The 12,299-nt window shown below is 38.7% G+C and overlaps 2 protein-coding genes across 11 annotated transcripts in view; both read left to right on the top strand.

The window, feature by feature from the left end:
* The window catches only part of LOC139976171 (uncharacterized), a 192,145-nt gene that overhangs the window by 96,393 nt on the left and 83,453 nt on the right, over nt 1-12,299 (top strand). The gene's annotated exons all lie outside the window — the stretch shown is intronic.
* LOC139976355 (uncharacterized) overlaps nt 1-12,299 on the top strand; it is a 96,916-nt gene that overhangs the window by 15,188 nt on the left and 69,429 nt on the right. The window lies entirely within an intron of this gene.

The following is a 12,299-nucleotide window of genomic DNA, read 5'->3' as shown; positions in this document are numbered from 1 at the left end:
ACACGCAAAGTTGTATACATGCACTAGCGACCTTCAAACTTGTATGACACAGATGTGGTTTAAATGATATTATAGGGGAAAGGACCCCTTTAGACCCCCCACTCCAGGACGGATATCTGCCAACAATTGAACATTCATGCCCAATCCCAACACAAAAATCGAACCCCTAGTTACGGGCTTTCTTTTGGGCTATACGGCAGCCACTGCTTATCAATTCATCTTATAAAGTGCAAGATACCTTCAAAGTATCGCGAAAAATTCCCACTCGTGTGTTTTATTCGGTAGGATACCTGATGTGGGGTGAGGTTATATACCTTTCCCTCGGGAATGATTTTTCGCGATTACACTAGGGCAGTCGTTTCTTATCGAGTTGAGAATTCTTGCTTCGTAATTTTTTTTATCGTTTCAATGTACACATCAAAGAAATGTGTTAGGCCTATAAATGACACATGGTAAAATGTAATGAAGTTTACTACGGCTCTACATCAGTCAATTGACCTTTGTAGTGTGTATCAACATTTATAAATCCATTCTTGTTCACTGGTTGCTAAGCTACTAAAATGCTCCATAATTATCATGCTGTGACTCCAATGTTCAAAACTTCTAAAGTTATCTAGGAAATGAGCGCCACGAATGACGGTGAGGTCATGAGCGGTCAAAAGCCGTAGTTTGTAACACAAAAGGGCGTTACTGCTACCTGTTCACTGGAAATACGGATGCTTTTTTTTAATTCTCTAACCACATACAACATTCCACTCCAAGTTCCACCCTCTGGTTATTCCCATTTCAAATGTTATGATGAAATTGTAGAGCAAATGTGCAACATAAAGGCAGAAAGCCAATAAAACTTTGACGTTATCTGAGAATCGGGGATGTTGCTTATGTTTGTTGACATTTGACTTAAACTGCAGCTTTTACGGGAATTCCAACCTTTTTGGTGTGAAAAACTGTAATTTATCACACACCCACACTACTGGCGTTATTACACTGGTATGGATTCTGTAGTCCATTGAAATTTGCAATATGATACGAACAAGCAATAAAGAAATTAGAAATAAGAGGAAGATTAGAAAGACCAATAATTTATGTCAGTGATTCAACCCTAATGCTTGGTTCTGGCAAACAAAATCATAATTCCTTAAAGCTACAAAGGGAGGGAACGGGAATTTGCATGTTGCATACTATTGATGTACCACTAGGTGCTCTAGAGGTGTAATCAGACCCTGTTCCTCTACTGCCCCCCCCCCCCCAACCCCTGTAGCTGATGCAAGCAATGCATATTTGTGACTGTGTAAAAATTGTCCCCTCTGATGCTTTCAAATTCCATAAAGTTAACTTAGAGAATTATTGGTATTTACTTGCACAGTTAACTTGCAGGAAATATTTCATATCCATAATCCTTCTCTCATCCTCTGAAAGTCCTGCTCTCACAACTCGTAGATCAAACCATCGAGTGCGGGAGCAAGCTTTTAGCCATGTCACAACGTTGTTGTGGAACAAGTTACAATCAGAAATACGAAGCCTAACCTCTATCAGCACTTTCAGATCAGCGTTAAAGACGTTTTATTTCAAACAAACCTATGGTTAAGTGTATTCAATTGTATATTTGTATTTGTTTGGTTAAGCGCATTGAACCCTGGGATTTTGCGCTATATAACCACTGGTGTAATAATAATAATAACTCCAACACTACTAGAGCAAGCAACTAAATACCAACAAACTAGATACTGTATACTCACTTAAGGCAAAGCTGATGATGGAGAGGGTGTATGGGTGGGTGGGTGTATGGAGACTTGGAGAGGGTGTATGGTATTTAGAAGATGACATAATAATTCACTTTCAAAAAAGAGCAACCAGAAATGAAAATGTTTTAATTCAGTTCACTGTTAATTGTAATAAGAGTAACATAACTGTAACATACCACATGGAAAAAAATTGCCAGTCTCTTAATGATGATTATTAGTAATACATATGGAATTCACTTATCATCAAAGGACTTTCTCAAGACATCAGTGGACTTGTCTGTGTCATCAACAACCTTCCTCAAGTCGTAAGGACGACTTTTGGCACAGAATTTATTTTGATATGATCATTGTAGACATTAGAAAGACTGCTATCTATTCAGGTTGTTATTAATTGTTAAAATTTTGACCCTTCTCAACATCTGAGGCTCCTCAAGATTCAAACGAACATTAGATTCATGCAATTTATTGTTTATTTATATGACTTATTGCATACCAAGATCAACCAATGCCTAAATGCATACAGCGATATATTTATCTAAAGGATGGAATTTTCCAGCTGTTCTTATCAGAATTTCTCTCAGCTGTAATCCAAATAAGGCCAAATGTTATGAACAAATGAATAGACAGATCAATCTTTATGAACCTTGTTTACTGCATATAGCAGGGTACGCATTATTCATGTAGCCTGTGGGCCAAATCTGGCCCACAAAATATTTCAAACTGGCCCTCCAAAGGAAAATCAAGCAGAAAACTTTCCCTACATGTGCAGACCTTTCAAGGCCATAAGCACTAGCATGCAATCGGCTGGATACCCTGCGCATTGAACCTGCGCATTGAACCTGCACATTGAACCTGCATATTGAACAATCTACTGTACTGTAGGTATAGTTAAAATTTCACTCTTTCTTGTCGTCTTCTCCAACCAGTTTCTATCTGGTCCTAGCCGAAAATTAATTAACCCTGGTATATGGAATAGCACTGTTCCTGTTATACAATTTTGAGCTTTGTTTTTAAATTACATTTTTTAAACCCTTAACGATTCCTAAAAAAGTAACTTCATGTTACTCCTAACAATTAACATACTCTCACTATCATGTTAATTTAATAATGCGGAATATTTTTGATTGTAGGTGCATTTTCAATCAACTTAATACTTTGGCTTTTAAACAAGGAATGTGACTTAACCAATGATAGCTGCTCTTCTTGTGATATGTAATGACAGGCAGTGTTACGGTACATCCCCTATTAAGGGATCGTTCAGAACCTCCAAATAATGACACATGCTCAAAACTTCGCAGCAAAGAAAAATATAGAGCACATTACCGAGGCATACCGTTTCTCTAAAACACAGGATAGCACTCTACCATCTTAATACAGTAGGATACCGTAGATCGATACATGTCATGCACACTGTAGCTATACGGATTACTCTTTACCCCTTAAAAACAATTTGCACAAATAGAGATAATTTACACATAAATCACGCTGATTAAAATGCAGCTATTTTTATACCCTCCCTGCCATCCCATCCCAAAACAATTTGGAACCCAAATTGCAGAGTATTTATTGTTTTCAAAAACTGTAAAGAAATTCAACCTAAGAACCCAATCATTGCCTTCTGTGATCGGACATCGTCGTCATCATCATCACACGCTAACAGGGCTGTAGAGCTAAATGAAAATGATAATCTTCTGAAGGTTCTTGACATTATTCACATAGGGCGTGCCACTTGAATGAAGTCTATGATTTTTCCACTGCAGAAATGATACAGGAGGGATTGGTTAAGATGTTACCATGGTACCAGCTTCTTTGCTCATCGCATCACAGGCCTATGTAAGATGCGACCACCTGTGAATCATCCATCGCTTCGATTGCTCTCATTTAAGCCCAAAGTAAACTAAGCAGGTTTGGCTCTGGCATTCCGGGCTCCCCTCCTTTCTTCAGTCCTGCAGAGCAGAAAAAAAAGAAGAAAAGAAAAACATGAAGATATCACAGGATGATATTAAATTACTCCCAAAGATTCCTTGAATGTTAATAGTACTGTGTGTGCCAGTGGCGGAGAAACAGGGGGGGTTGGGGGGTTTTAACCCCCCACTTTTTGAAGAGGGGGGTTGGCCCACACAATCAACCCCCCTAGTTTTTGCCAGTAATGTTCTGTTATAGCCTATGTTATGTGCTCCAAATGGCATAATAAATCAAATTATTAAATTTGAAACTGTTAAAGTCATTTCAATCTTTTACCTGGTAGGCTACATCAACAATTAACGACCGAAAACCGAGTTAGAATTGACCCACACATTATTTCTAGCCCCTTTCCCCTACCTTGCGCATTGGAACTTGTAACTCATAGCGCTACTGTAACTTCACCCCACAACAGACATACAAAATAACGTTTTGTTGCTGTTGAATAGCTTTGGAACTGTATACACTTGCCAACTTCAACGAGGTGAAGGAAGGAAAAGAAAAAGAAGAAAGAGAGAAAAGGATGGAGTAGAAAATACGGCAAGAAAACGGGAAGAGGAACAGTGACAAAATTATTCGAATTTGTAAAGCAAACAGCAGATATCACATCATATCAGTGAGCATGAAATGGCGTTCCACGATAAACAGCCTCCAAACCATGGGCGCAGATCCTGGTGAGGACAGCGGGACGCGTCCCTACCAACTTTTTCAGTAGTGGGGACATGATATACCGTGGCCCCACCAATTTGTCTTGACCAATAGCTGCATTTCAAGTTCCCCTGTATTGAACTTTGGTGCAGTTTGATCCAGCATTGTGCAAATGACATGCAGCAGTTCTCATTTTATTGTATTTTATCCACAGTTGTTAAATATAGGACGGAAATCGCATTTGAGGCAGTCTATATTTGTTTTCTGGGAAAGGACCCCAGACCCATCGTATATACATAAGTCTACTTGGATTATTTGTCCCTGATTTTCTTTCTGCAGATGCCCATGTATTTCTCCAAACTAAATTTCTAAGCCATGAGATCTAAAACTTAAGGAGGTTTAGGAGCATCATTAGGTCTGGGAAGTGTTATTTCCGGCGATCTGGGAGGCATATTTGCCCAAAAAAAATCCCACGCTACGCGCAAACCCATGGTCGCGCTCCGCTTAGATAGTGTCATAGAACAGACACGCGTACCCACCATTATCCAAGACTGATCTGCGCCCATGCTCAAAACTGTCGATGTGTGTAGTGTTCGGTTTCGGAAATATCTGGTATATTTTTATTTCCTTCAACAAAATTTTTTAGTAGCTGTCTGAATTTTCGAAAATTCCCTAACCAACATTCTTCATCATACTTCATCATACTCGTGCAATTTTGACCCGTCTGTTAGGGTTTGAAGGAGGTTTTTCTATATCGGTTGTCCATAGATGATATTTTGTGCAACATTATGGGTATGTTTTGAAGTGAATTTATTCACAAGAATTGTGAATTTTCAAATTCTGAACAGTAGGGCTGACGGATATTGTGGGCCGCGATGAAGAATCACCTACAAAAGCAATGATCCACAGGATATGTGATGAAGTCAAACATGATGTGTGACTGGTGACAATCTTCAAAAAGGTTATAGATGAGAAAAAAAGTATTTGGAAAAAACTTGGTTCTCAGGCAAAAGTGTACATATGGTTGGTCAGTTTCAAGCCCGAGAAGTGCCATTTCCGGTGATCTGGGGGTACCAAAACCAGAAATTTGCTTGTACGCTGCGTGCCAACCAATGGTGGCGCTCCGCTTAGATATTAATACGCGCCCCCCCCGGGTTAGAAAATCCTGCATACGCCACTGGTTAAATGCAGCTTTTCAAGGCCTGGGCAGTGCCATTTACTGCAATCTGGGAGGCAATATTTGCCAAAAAATTCTTGTGCACTTCACGCCAACTTATGGTGGCGCTCCACTTAGATAGTGAGCCAGCAGTTATGACTTTTTATTTCATCAATGGCCCGCAACCCCCCCCCCCCCCCACTTCTGACAAGAAATCTCTGCCACTGGTGTGTGCTGTAATTTGATGTGTGTGGTAGGTTATGAAAATTGTGTTGTACAAATATTATACAGTATATATAACACCCTTGTTTTACCACACTTAAACTATTGTGCAATTGTCTGGGCTAACTCGCACCCATCTATTGTTAATCGCCTATTCATCCTCCCGAAGCGTGCCGTACGATGTATCAACAATGTTCTGTACCGTGATCACACTGCACCTTTTTTCAAAGACAACCGGATATATACTTAGCATTTTCGACTTATACCACTACCAATTAGGCATCTTTACAGTATGTACAAATTTAATCACAATTTACTTCCACCTAATTTTAGCTCTTTTTTCATCAAGGCAGGCAATGTTCACCATTATGATACATGAAATAGGGACAATTATTTTCATAGATTATGTCGTTCTTCTTCTTATCAAAAGACAATCCGCATCAGTGGCCCCACGTTCTGGAATTCTCTAGATGTCAACTTACGTACCCAACCCTCTTTGACTTCCTTTAAATTGGCTTTAAAAAATCATTTGTTAGATAAGTGCTGTTCCTTTCTTTTTTATTTTTTCTCCCTGCTTCTTTTTATGTGGTGGGGTGGGTGGGATTAACATAAGTTAAAGTTAAGTAATAAGTAAATTAATTAATTAAGTAAAGAGGGTGGCCTGGAATTTATATAAGGGTCAATCCATGCCAAATCAACAGTGGCCTCCACGTCGACCCTCTCAGAATCGCCTGAAATTGATATGGTGTCTTGCCATATGTCTCAAAGGATGAAATTGGGCAAAAAAAAGATTCAAAACTTTTTCGTTGCTAGGATACGGCCCCGCCTAGCAACCAAATCCAGATTGCATTTTAAGAGCCCTAAATTTGTGTCAAGTTTGGAGGCATCTTTTGCATGTCAAGTATTTTATGTCTGATATTGCAAATATTGTGGAAGACATGTGGCCAGTCTTCGAATTTAGCTAATTTTGAGGGAAATTTTTGGTCTCAATTTTTCGTAACAAGTAATTAAATTTGCAGAAAATGAGATAGGGGCCTTTTCTGGCCCTACTTTGAGTGTGCTCTATATTCACAAGCAAAGGCATGTTTGAGTTTTAATTTCCATAGGATCCTTGTCCAGTGGTAGTTGTACGGGAAAAGTGCAAAAAAAAAGTCAAGCGGGTCGTACGTTTTACGAACAGCGCCCTCAAACTTAAGAAATCTCACTTCTGGCCCAAATTGGGGGTCCATTTTGGGCCTGTGGGTATTTTTTAATTTTTTTTTAAATAGCATTTTTCAGGAGCATATTGACCCTTTTTTTAAAAACTCAAGTCAAAAAGTTGTGTATTTTGTGCTATCTACTCAAATTTACGACTCGAAAATTGCGAAAATCACTTCGTTCATATGTATGAAAATGCTTGCACAAGCCGATTTGAGTAATTCAAATGACAACAACTTCATAGCATTAGCATACAGGTGCTTAACAATTGAGAGGGTGGTCCACTAGCATAAGGACTACAAATAAACTGCATTTTCAGGGTCATATGCCCAACGATGCCTGTGAACAGCGCCCTCAAACATCACATTTTACCAATATTTTGGGCTATTTTGGGCAATTCAAGGTCAAATTTGGTCACAATTAAAAGTTTTCTTTTTGGTTTTTAATACAAAACTAGTAAGATATGTATAGTTATGATGCAAAGAATGAGCTGAAACATCTTTTATATTAGTTATTTATGCTCCGATGAGCAGCTTAAAGTGGCGTATATGAGAGTTACATCAGCTCTACAGAAACATGCTTGCGAGGGCAAACAGTGGTAACGATGTATCTTCATTCAAGGAGATTTTAAACAACATTAGAAACTAGACAGCTTGGATGCTGGAGGAGCTCTGGTTTGTATTATCCTCTTGTAACATCATCTCCAATAGGGTTGGGCGATATATCGAAAATTATTATTATCGCCATAATTTTTTTTCAAGACGATATTTTTTGAGGATTGAACAAATGACAATAATTTCTTGTGAAAGAAATTTCGAAATAAATTTTAAAAAAATTTCCGTTTTATGTGTAAATGTTATTCTAGCATTCCATGGTTAAGAAAGTTGAAAAGAAATAAAGTTTATCAACTTCATTAACTGACTTTTCAAAGTTCTTCTTAAAAACCAGTCCTTTACAACATTGACTGTATAGAGAACATACTTCTGAAAATCAGTAGAGAAATAACCAATTGTGTACAAAAGGTAAGTTGGTACACCTTTCTAATTTTACGAAAGATCGAGCAAAATACTTTCCAAAAATTCACGTGAAACTTGCATATCGTGCTAAATGCAACAAATGTCATGTAAACAAGGCTCCTAGTTCACCCATTTATGAATAAACCAGAAGACCACATCTGGTTTTAAGCGGGGGGAAAAGAAAGTATTTTCTAGAATTTCCAAAAAAAGGAAAAATTAATATCCTACCATAGTTAAGTGTATAGTAAATAGCCTAACCACTTCGTAGGTTGCGGATCTCACGTAACAACAAAAACACAACAAATTGTATTTTGCGAAGTCGACGTTTTCCACAAGGACATGGAAACAAACAATTTTTAGCATTAAGTTAATCATGCCTAGTGGCCTAAAACATGGGATTAGAAGGTTTACTTTCATAAAGATGGCCATACTGTACTGTAGCTATTGGGGCCTTGATATCGTGCTATGTCTGTATGGTATATAGCTAGACTCTGCCTCGTGTATCATGGGGAAAAGATTGTTTTGTTCATGCAGAGGAGTCGGTTGGCTTGAGGTGTGTTTTACTTACCTTAATGTTACGGGAATATTTACTTATACTTTCCTTGAACGCAGGGTTATAGCCACGTCGGCCGGCGGCGACCGGTGGTAACCACCACTCACGCCTGCCGGCCAGCATTGGAAGTGAATAAACAGTCCACTGGCCGGCACAAAAAAATAGTAAAATGCTTGTGAAATACAACAAAAGTAACAAATTTATCTTTCCCTTGCCGTAAAACATGATAATAACGTCACCTTTTTCTGTTATTTACCAAAATACCCTCGACCCCCACCGGGGCGTTGCCCCTGGACCCCACCAGGGGCCCTTAAGCGGGCCCCTGGACCCCCGGCCGTGAGATGCGAGAGCTTCGCTCGCTACGCTTCGCAAATTTATTTAACCAGCACTCACAATCTCCTAGCTATAACCCTGCTTGAACGTCTTAGATAATATTTCGCATAACTTTACCGATCATTTACTGACTGACCTAATTAATTCTAGAGTGGAGCCAATATAGTTTTCTCCATGAAAAGTTTTTTTGGAACCGTGCCAAAAATGTTAACAAACAGGTGTTAGACAGGGGGGTTGTTGAGCAAGGTACCTGGGAAAATTTGAAGCACATGTAGCCTACTGTGATATTTAAGTAGGGTAAACACTGCAGTTGTAAACTGATTGCTAGGCCGTCTAACGTAGTTTGTTTCATAATATCGAGAGTTTTGTAAGTTAAACTTTATAAAGATTGTAAGATAGATTAAATCTCTTTTTATTTAATCACAAAATATAGCTACTCTAACTTGTCATTTTAAAACTTTCATCAGTTTTGTGACAATTTATATTAAAAAAAGTTAGTCAGTATTTTGAATTCTCAATTGCGAATTTTTTATCGCCAGACACGCGAAAATACTTAACTTTTCCGGGGGCCTTCGCCCCCTGGACCCCCACAAGAGATTCACCCTTGACCTCACCGGGGCTCTAAGTGGGCCCCTGGACCCCACGCCATTATGCTCGGTGTGTTTGATGCGCAAACACACTGATGGAAATCGGCAGTTGTTTTTAGTGTGTTCGCGAACACACTAAAAACAACAAGAAAAAATTATCGAAATATTGCGATGATTTTTGAACTATTTATTGTCACATTAAAAAGCAAATATCGCCCAACCCTAATCTCCAACATACATAACAAATTAACACTAACATAAACCAACACCCTAGTATAATACAATCCTATTGGTAGGTGGAAGACCACTGACACTCCCACTAGGCCATTTCTCAACTGAAATATTATCTGCGTAAACAGGTTCTTAACTAGATGTTACAACACTGACAAGATCGGATCCTATAGTCTTTTTCGGCGGGTAGAGTGTTGAATGAAACGGCACGCGATAGAAATGACAGCCTAAATTAGGAGACTAGGTCACCTAATTAAGCCATATTCTTGCTACGTTCATTTCAATAGTTATTCCTGTCTAGACTCTTAAACTCGTCCAGCAAGCTTATGGATTTGAAATATGGGTGTTTTTTAAAAAAGATAACTTGGCCAAAAAAAGTGTAGGCCCGGGCCCACAGTGCTACATACTGGCTACGCCCGTGATCATATGATATCATATTATCAGCAGATTTTGTTTCCTGCTTGAATTCTTTTACATGTTCTTTTACATAATATATCAGAAAGACAAACATAGTGCTCTTTTACAATTTTTCAAGTAGGATGATTCTTGTTTATTGTCCAATGTCTGGACTTTAATACATTTGACCAACTTAACTGATGGACAAAATAAACTTTCATATTTTGGAATATAGCCAGATATGCAGTGGCCTAAAAACAAATATCGTTATCGCAGTGTATTAGCAGTGTAATAATTATTTATAGGAAGTGCGTATCACGTACGATTGCTAGCTTAGCTTCATAACATGCTGTTCGTGCAACAACTTAGGACGAATCATAGAAAGGATGAGAACGAACGTTGTCGACGTTGTTGTGCATACGGTTCGTGACATTCCATAGAGTGCGGTTAGGTAGGCAATATGTATTTTATTACGCAGTGGCCAACTGTAGGCTTGTAATAGGCTATAGGCTAAATTTAGCTAATTGCATCTGCCAAAATAAGTAAGTAGTTGAATCAGTAGGCGTGAATGTTACTACGATTATAATTGAGTTAACGGAGCTGACGAGTATTCAAGATCAAATGAGCACTGACAAAATACCATGCTAAAAGAACAACAGTTTTTAAACATTTTTTTCGACACTGAAAGGGGGGGAGCGGTCGCTCCCCCTGCTCCCCCCTGGCTACGTCCCTGCAGTAGGCCTAAGCAGTCACAGTAAAACTTAGTACCTGGAATGCACTGATCACCGTAAGTGACAAAATAAACCCCATAAATTTGAAACCAATTCCTGTGTCAATGGGCAACAGTGAACTTGTTTGCTCTCTCGTCATTACAACCAGAGTTTGGTTTAAAGATGAGATAAACATACCACATGTTTTTCATCACTATAACAGTAGCAAAAACTATGAAAGACCATAAAATACTTCCCTAAAATACCCCCCACCAGAATTAGGCCTATCCAATAAACTCATTGTAAGTGTCTGAACGTCTATGCGATTTCTATGAGAGGTAGCTCTCCTCTTCCCCTGTTGGTTTCTTTCTTTCTTCTCTCCATCCCTTGTCTACTAATCCCCTTACATCTATCTCTTTGTTTTCACCATGCTCATTAACCTGTCTGTATCTGTGCGTGTTTTTGTCATTTAGCCTTTGAAGATGGTACGTCCTGCTAGGATCGAAAAGTCAGGCCAACTTCTCTTATGCAGTCTCTCTAGTGGATAAGCAGTTTGCTAACAGTTTTATTTTGAAATATATAGATACCTGTAGCTAATGTTGTATTTACCTGCATATTTATACATAGTGTTTTTTTTCCTTATTCAGCTTTGTTAATGTATGGAAAGATTCACTAACAAATATAATCTCAGCTCACGCTTCCAAACTTGTAAACCAAATGTCCAATCGAGATGCAGTAATGGTCACACCAAACGGAAATGAGTGGAGCAGGGGATGGAGTTTGCTCCCACAATTCCCCTCCCCTGTCCACTCCTTCAGAAACCTTGTGATACCGCAAAACCTCCTAATTGTGCCAAAACCCAAGTGATATGAATTCTGCTGGCCCTGTAAGAAGTTAGTCCGTTTAAACTTATCAGAAAACGCAAGTCTGTGTTAGAGAAGCTTAAAAAGTCATTTCCACTTTTTTCCAATCACAGGATTTTGAAACCGCAAGTCAATTTTTGGAATAGCATGATCTGTCTTTGAGTCAAGACTGTGAACGTTAGGTTGCCACACCCAAGAGCGTAGGAACCGGGGTGGGGGGGGGGGCTTTGTTAATGTATGTGAAAAATATGGGGGGCGGAACTTCCGCCGAAGCAGGCTTGGGTAATCGTAATCAGTAATTGTAATAGATTACAATCGATTACATTTTTTGAAGTAATCGTATTAATCGTAATCGATTACTTTTGTGAAAATTACGTAATCGTAATCGATTACAAGGGCAAAGTAATCGTAATCGTATTACATTAATGATTACAGTGAAATTTGAATCAGAAGGGCAAAATTAGTACAATGATTAAAACTAATTCTTACTATTGGCTTTTAGTGTGACCAAAGAAGTGTTCCTGCTTCTAGAATTCTCTAGCACAATAAACTTATACTAAGAAGTACTGGGGATTTGATCGCCATATTCAAGGATTTTTTATCACCTGAATTGTTCTGTTCAATACTGCCTCTCAGCGTTCACAATCCTTTTGCATACACAACTGGTTGTCTGTTTAATT

This window comes from Apostichopus japonicus, chromosome 11 (assembly GCF_037975245.1).
Source record: "Apostichopus japonicus isolate 1M-3 chromosome 11, ASM3797524v1, whole genome shotgun sequence".
Taxonomy (NCBI): Eukaryota; Metazoa; Echinodermata; class Holothuroidea; order Aspidochirotida; family Stichopodidae; genus Apostichopus; species Apostichopus japonicus.
Note: the sequence above shows the minus strand (reverse complement) of the source record. Positions and strands in the feature narration are given on the sequence as shown.